The sequence below is a fragment of the Seriola dumerili genome, unplaced genomic scaffold, assembly GCF_002260705.1.
Source record: "Seriola dumerili isolate Sdu_G_001 unplaced genomic scaffold, Sdu_1.0 BDQW01001125.1, whole genome shotgun sequence".
In the NCBI taxonomy this organism is placed as follows: domain Eukaryota; kingdom Metazoa; phylum Chordata; class Actinopteri; order Carangiformes; family Carangidae; genus Seriola; species Seriola dumerili.
In genome coordinates, this window is record NW_019175380.1 from 576,450 (window position 1) to 583,470 (window position 7,021).

Genomic DNA, 7,021 nt, shown 5'->3' on the forward strand with positions numbered 1-7,021 from the left:
CGCTCACATATTTCTGAAGGGAACATCAAACATGCTGCAGAGAGTATTTTCCTGTTTAGTTGCACTACACCTGGATGAGATTTCGAAGTAAATCACATACGCTGCCTTTGTGCTCCAGCTACTTCGCAGCTTTCTTTTAAAGGGATTCGCGGCTGACAAAGGGCTTTTCAGAGTCCTCTCCTCTGCTCGAGCCATTGAGTCTCTGAGTGGAGAGGGAACAGGCCTTTCAGAGGGAAGATGTTTGCTCACTGGAGCTGAACGAGCTGCTGCAGCCTCCTTTTTTATCTCGACTCAGCTGTTAAGGCGCCACCTGAGTCGATATTCAGCCCGCTGGCTGAATGTGGCTTTGAGGGCATTTCCCTTTGATCGTGCATTATAAACCTGACACTTTCTGAGACTTTTCCCTGTTTTCCTTCTCGTGGCAAAGAGAGTCATTTAAAGTTTAGCAAAGCTTTCTGTTCTGTTGGCCTTTCACGTCAGAGGAAATGTTCTGCTGCTCAGATGTCGGCCGGGCCTCCTCCGGCAGCTTCAACACGATTAAACGGTTTCTATGGGGCAGGTGACCTCCTGCGTCAGGAGACTGATGGAGAACAGGTGAATTATAGATTCAGGAACCTGGTATTTGTCCTGATCATTAATGTTATTCATTACACCTGAGTCAAAGTGTTTGCCGGGAGACAGCTCTAGGAAAGAACAGGGCTGCAAAACTAACCATTTATTTTACTGTGTGTGTGTGTGTGTGTGTGTGTGTGTGTGTGAGTGTGTGTGTGTGTAATTTATAATAAAAAACGCTTCCTTGATTAAGAAAAACTATATATAGTGCAGCAGATGAGCTTGTATATAGAAGGTTATTGTGCATGTTATGACTAAAGCATGAAAATTTCTCCAGTGTTTCTATAAACCAGGGAGTTTTATTTTCAGATGTGGAGGAATTTCAGATTTGACCACTGGGACAGAGCGGAGGCCCCTGGAGTAATGAGTGTGGTCCAGATCAAACTAGCATGTTTGCTAATCTGCTGGCTAGTCATGTAATTCCATAAAACACACAGTAGAAGTTATCAATGTTGTTAACAAGCTATAGCTAGCTTAACACCTGGAAATGTTGGGGTCTACAATCCCACTGCAAAACTGGTGCTCTAAGCAAAATGACGTCACAGCAGCAAACAAGCATCTTTGTTGGAAGAAAAATGCATTTTTGGCAAAGATACACGAAGATACAAGATATATGATAATAATGGAGAAATGGAGCAAATTGCTGCCATGTGTGAAATAAAACCTTGGGGTGTGTATTATTATGCTGAAATTTTCAAGCTTTAGTCATAAAATGCACAGCTGGTTCGTCTATCTGCCACAGTAAGTAGTAAGTCTCAGTGTATTGTAAGTGCTCCTCCTCTTCCCTGCATTCCCGAGCAGTAAGGAAAACAAAGCAGCTCTGTAGACTGCAGCTCGGCACTCCGATGACCAGTGGTTGAAATATGATCACTCAGTCAGTCAGTGATATTCAAAGGCAAAAATGTAAAAGAATATGCTCAAACTTTTGTTTTGCTCCGTCTAAAAGTTGAATGTTTTCGCCATGATGACTCTCACACCTGCTGCAGGAAATGCCATTAGAGCTTGGAAACAGACTGTTTCATCCTCAGCAGCGGTTCTAATGTTTAGCATTCATAATGTTTTCAGTGGGTGAAACTTCCACTTTACTCCATCACATACTGAAAATGTTTTCATATCTTTTATTTTTTTTTACATGTTCGTCTAGTTCCCAGACTACATCCCTGTTTCTCCTCTGTTTGCTGCTGCACCAGCCTTATTTCCACACTGGATCAATGAAATCAATTAACATGTCAGCTGATGAGTCTGCCAGAACACACTGTACGGTAAATACAAGATTTTTAAAACAGTGATCCGAGGCTCAGCCTTTGATCGAGGCCCCGCTGCCACTTTGAATTGATTAAGTTGGCAGAGGTGAAGCCTCCTCCAGCTGCTGACACAGGCCTGCGTCTGCTGGCAAACACTGTCAATCAGAATTATTGTCTTAATTATAATGAGTTTGGCCAGACTTCACAGGCCGTCACCAGCTAATTTGACCCTGTGAATTCAGAACGGGAAGCTCAGTGAGTCACATGTGTTGGTTGGGGACACTCTGCTGAGTCAGACTCTTACTCTAACAAATGGGTGACAGTCACTTACTGTGGAATCAATCATGTTTAATCTGATAAACGGGGTAATTATTAGTATATATTACACTCGGTGTGGAGATTGTACTTTAGTGCCTCCCAGTGGCTGTTTAAACAAAAACATCACTGCCATCAGATTAAATTGAAAGATGTTGTAATCATATACAACATCTTTACATTTATACCTGCACCAACTGACAGCTGCTGCTTTGAGAGTGAACTGAAACCAAAACAATGAGCTGAAAGGTGAGAAAACCCACTTTAGAGTCAGGTGATGATTCTCACTACAAGTGATTCAGTGCTAATGTAAGTAGAGTCAACGTCTCGTGGTCGTTTCATCCACCAGGCAGCCAAGTTACAGGAAGCAGCCTCTCCTTCCTGAGTTACAGCGTTGAATAACGACCAGAAGTGATTTTACAGAACATTATGATGTCACAGTGAAGTTGACCTTTGACCACTTGGATATAAAATGTCATCACTTCATTTTATCCTTTTTGTGTCATAATTAGTGAATGAATTCATGAGTTGCTCGTTAAACATCTGAAAACCTGTTTATTTAACTTGGCTTTTAATGAATTCTCTCATATTTTACTTTTCTTACTGGTTACTTATTTTATTTTCATTTTAATATTTTATCATCTACTGTCTTTATATCGTCTATTTTCATTGTCCTTCAGTCTGCCCTTATTTTGTTGTACTATTTGATTTTTTTTTCTTGTAAAGCACATTGAGCTACATGTCTTCTATGAAAACTGCTATATAAATAAAGCATTATTATCATTATTATTATTATTATTATTATTATTAAAGTGATCTTCATGTGTAAAAATTAGTTCATTGCTCCTTTAATATTTACCTGTGTCCTTTTTTTGCTCTCTGCGTGAAACAGAAGAACGATGCCTCTGGTCCAGTCACTTTTGTCGCCTTTTCTCCACGTTTTCTGTTTCAAATAAAGAATAAAATACAGAAAAATTAAATAAAATTTCTACATACTGTGGATGAAATTTCTACATACTGTTGATAAAATATAGTGCAATCAATCATGAATAATAATCACCTTCCATCTTGTTTAAACTGAATTATGATGTGAGGATTCCTCTGCAGTGACAGCTGCGTCGCTGCTCTGGACTGGAGGGTTGTGTGTTGTTTCAGTCTGGTCTTGTGTCACTGCAGCAGCTGTTAATCAGGAGCTGATTGACTGTGACTGAAGACACTTGTAGTTTCTCTAAACTGAACTAATCAGTGGAGAAACAGCAGCAACAGCAGCAGCAGAGTGAGTCAGTGAGACTGAAACGGTTTGGGTCTGTTTAATTTGGACACAACAAAGACGCTGTATAATAATAACGAAATGTCACCTGCTCATGCATTGCTGTTTATTATTTCATTATCATTAATGGGTTTTCTTCATCTGAAACAGGGCTCTAATGACAGAGGCTGGTGCATGTTGTTCAGATTATAAACCCCCTGAGGAAAATTAGTGATTTGTATTATTGCGATAAATAAAACTTTGCTTGACTTGATTATAATAAATAAATTCAATAATTTTGAGCTGTGTTTCGCAAGTTATTTAGAACTACAATAAATAAGTCAAACTTACTAGTTTTTTCTAAAACTTAAAGGTTTGATTACATCTGCAGTGTAAACAAGCTTGTATTTTCAATTATGACCAAGATGAGAATATAATTAAACAATATTTTGCACCCATACCTCACACTCTGTAATAGCTCTGAAACTAATGTGTATTTCCCTTATCAATAACTCTTTTGTTGATCCTTCATTTAGTGTAATTACATTCAAACTTAACACTTAAAAATCACCTGATTTGTTTGTCCATCAGTCCAAAAGACAAAGATATTTCATAAACTATCATACATGTGATAAAACCAGAACACGAGCTGTGTTTTACTGCATCTGTTTGTATCTAGAATCAAAATGATCTGCTGCTCTCTGCTGGTGTTTATCTACACTGCAGCCACTGACAGAGGATTTCTGTCCTCTCTGGTTTGTTGTCACTGCTTTTAACTGTCAACTGAAATACAGCGTGTCAGTGGAATTTACAGTTGTACTCTTGTTAGAAAGCATCTTAAACTCTCTCTGATTCTATCAGTTAATGGTTATACTTTTTTATAAATTCAGAAACAAAGCCAATACATAGACTATTTTATAAAAGTAATTGATACCATTTTTTCAGGTTGTAACAGATATCCTTTGTTTTGTTCCTGAATGTTCGTCATTTTAACAGTTTTCGAGGTTTTAATTTTCAGTTTTTCACACCTGAATTTTTTACATAATTTTGGGGTCAATTCAGAAGCAATTCTAACATACATCTGTTCTTTAATCCAGGCATGTTCACCACAGTAATGTACATCACCAGTGGAAATGTCCTTTATCAGGAAATAACGAGACAGGCTAGCTGGTTAGCATGCTATCTTCAGTAGAAGAAAAGACGTGATAGAAACAAGAGTTAACATTGGTGTTTGTCTGCACCTCTGGAGACAGATGTTGGTGAGTAAAGGAATGAAGTTTGATGCTGAACTCGTAACGTCTCCTCTAGACTGTTAAGTAAACAGCCGCTAATGCTAACGTTAGTTATGTAGCAATAGCAAAACTTACATATAGCTCCTTTAAGTGCTGTTTTGAGAAAGTGAGTCAAACACCCTGTTAGTGAGGGGTGTAGACGTGACCTTTGACCTTAGACAGGAAATGAAATGACGTCAGGAGGGAACTGGAGTCCTGAATGTTTAATACAATACAGAAAACAGCTGTACAGTATACAGCGTGCACACACACACACACACACTCAGAATATCACTCGTATACACACACACGCACGCACGCATGCACGCACGCACGCACGCACACACACACACAAACGCACACACACACGCACACACGCACACACACACACACACACACACGCACACACACAGCCAAAGAGCACATGATGACTATAGCACACATTGCATTAACAAACACAGTGCTCAGAGGATCAAAGAGTTTTCACTGTCGGCCATGTTGGCTTCACCACTCAGCTCATTGGCCTTTGCTATAGAAACCGGTGTTTTTTTTGTTGCCGTCGTCACCATGGTGATAATATGAAGGGCACTGTTGTTTACTCGCAGGCAGGAAAGGTGACGGTTAACGGAGCTCCCGTCCATTGTAAAGGTAAATTTAACTCCCTGTTTCCATCCCAGTGTCCATGTTGTTATGCTAACTTATGGGTTTATTGGCCAAAAAGTACAAGACGATCCATGTTGTTAAAAAAAAAATGTCCCTTGCAGTGGTCACATGTGAACTCCAGTGTGTTTTTGATTGGTCGTCACTGATTCGCTGCTGCTCTGTCCTCTGTGGGTCCAAACTGTCAATCATGTTTGACTGATTAATTTGCATTTTTCATTTGCAGGTTTTCTTGATTCTCAGTGAAATTCTGAGCTGAATTTGGGTAGAAAACTAGCTAATGGAACAACTACATCTCATAAAGTCAGTGAAATGTCAGTTAGAGCGCCTTTTAGCTTCTGTGACGTATTTGTGAGTGGGCGGGTTTTATTTACCTCCTTCACCTGCACTGTCATTATGGAGACTCAGATGAATAAATTAGCTGCATTTAACCACATTATTTGGAACCTGAGTCACACGTCTTGATGAAACATTTTCTACTTGCACAGTTTTGCATCAGTTTACACTAATGCAAGTGAATTTGAATGTGCTTGTTTATTTATATTGATTTATCTGCATCTATCTCTGAAATTTGCTTTTAGTCTGAATGCACATTTTGGATTTTACCTTAAGCACAGCAAGTGCCGTGCAGGCTAGCATCTATGCGCTTTAAGCTAAATGCTAACATCAGCATGCTAACATGCTAACAGTAGTTACGCTGAAATACTGATGTTAATGCCGTGTTCCATTTACCTCGTTAGTTGGATGTTGGAGCTGGGAATGATGTCACATCTGAGTTGACCACGTCCGTCGGAAGCTTGTTGTTGTTGATGCTTGTTATTGTTACTGTTAGCAACAACAGCATTACATCATATTTTGCACATACTATCACTGTAGCAACAGTTCTTTGAGTACGATGGATTAAATGAGACACAAATAAGACAGAAGTGCGAATAAACCGTGCGTTACTACAGCTTTCACTTCTGTTGATGCGAAGAGCAGCCATCTTGGATTTTGGAGTTTCAAGGGGTTGGCTGATCGAGTTGAAATTTCCAACTCGGAACTCGGAAATTTCGACTTTCCTGTTAAAATGGAACGCGCCATTAGCATTTAGCACCACCTTAGTTTAGCACATTAGCATGCTAACATTTGCTGAGGCTGATGAGGATGACACTAGTGTTGGATTAGCTGTTAAAATGAATCCAAGCTAATAGTTGTTGAGATATTTCAGTCTAGTGGTGGACCGCTAACGTGGCTAAAAACAGCTCCTGAAGATATCGATTGACTATTGATTAGCAGCACTGAACATGTTTGATAATTTGAACCCAGAGCAGAGAGAAGAGCACAGGTCACTCTTTACATGTACATGTATAACAACACATCTGTTGCTCACATTCATTCACAAAAACCTCCACAGTTGCTTTTTAACAGCTCCATGACTCATTCCTGCAGATCGTGAACATGTGGCCTGTGTTTGCCGTGAGCCGAAAGCTCTTTGGTTTTTTTACCTGTTGCTTTTTAAATTTAAATGTAGATGTTTCCACTTGTTTTCTCTGAGTCTCTAATGACGTCACATGACACGTTCACCACTGAGAATGGACCGTGAAGCTGCTAAGAAGCTGTTGTCTGATGAATGTGATGTGTTCATGGTTGTTTGTAAACATAAGGTCTGGTGGCCCTTTTTTTATATG